The following is a 1,025-nucleotide window of genomic DNA, read 5'->3' as shown; positions in this document are numbered from 1 at the left end:
GAGAGCGAAGTGCTCTAATAGGGTGATATGTTACTACAAGGTTGTCTATGGAAAATTGTACTTAGTAGTCAGTATAATCTTTTAATGATATAAGTTTGCATATGGTAGAATACTGCATGTAATCACTTGTGTTTAGAAGTATATAGTTGGTGGCATATTGAAAGAATGTCTCATCCTAGGAGGTCTGTAACATTCCAGGGTGCTCTGGCGTTCACCCCCACATCCTAGGAGTATGGGAGAGGTCGTACCTTGTCTTATTGTTTTACGGTAGGATTAACGTAGCTACGTCAGTTTTAGTCTAAGTGCTTTTTTACATATAGATTAGGGCTGCTCAATTATGGCAAAAATTATAATCACGATTATTTTCACTGAAATTGAGATCTCGATTAAACTTAGTTACAGCGCTTTCAGAAAGACATCTACTGTGATAAAGTATACTCTCCACCGCTGTGTAATCAATTATTGTAAATGTAAATGTTATCAGGAAATGATCAGACAGGAGAGAGTTTTCAAGAACCACTGTTAAATGTTCAGTTTCTATGCCATATGTTAAAACAAGATCTAGAGTGTGATTAAAGTGGTGGGTGGGTTCTTTTACATTTTGAGAGAAGCCAATTGAGTCTAATAACAGATTAAATGCTAGAGGCTGTCATTTTTAGCATCTACATGGATGTTAAAATCACCCACACTAATTATTTTATCTGAGCTGAGAACTAAATCAGATATAAAGTCTGAGAAATCAGACAGAAACTCTGTGTAAGGCCCAGGTGGACGATAGATGATAACAAGTAAGACTGGTTTCTGAGTTTTACAGCTGGGGTGGACAATGCTAAGCATCAGGCTTTCAAATGAATTAAAAGTCTGTCATGGTCTTTCGTTAATTAATAGGCTGGTGTAAAAAATTGCTGCCACACCGCCCCCTCGGCCTGTGCTTTGAGATTTCTGGTAGTTAGAATGTCTCAGGGGTGTTGATTCATTTAAACTAGCATAATCATCCTGCTGCAACCAGGTTTCTGTAAGGCAGA

Source organism: Haplochromis burtoni, unplaced genomic scaffold (assembly GCF_018398535.1).
Source record: "Haplochromis burtoni strain Fernald_Lab_line unplaced genomic scaffold, NCSU_Asbu1 Contig_380, whole genome shotgun sequence".
NCBI classification, from domain to species: Eukaryota; Metazoa; Chordata; class Actinopteri; order Cichliformes; family Cichlidae; genus Haplochromis; species Haplochromis burtoni.
Note: the sequence above shows the minus strand (reverse complement) of the source record.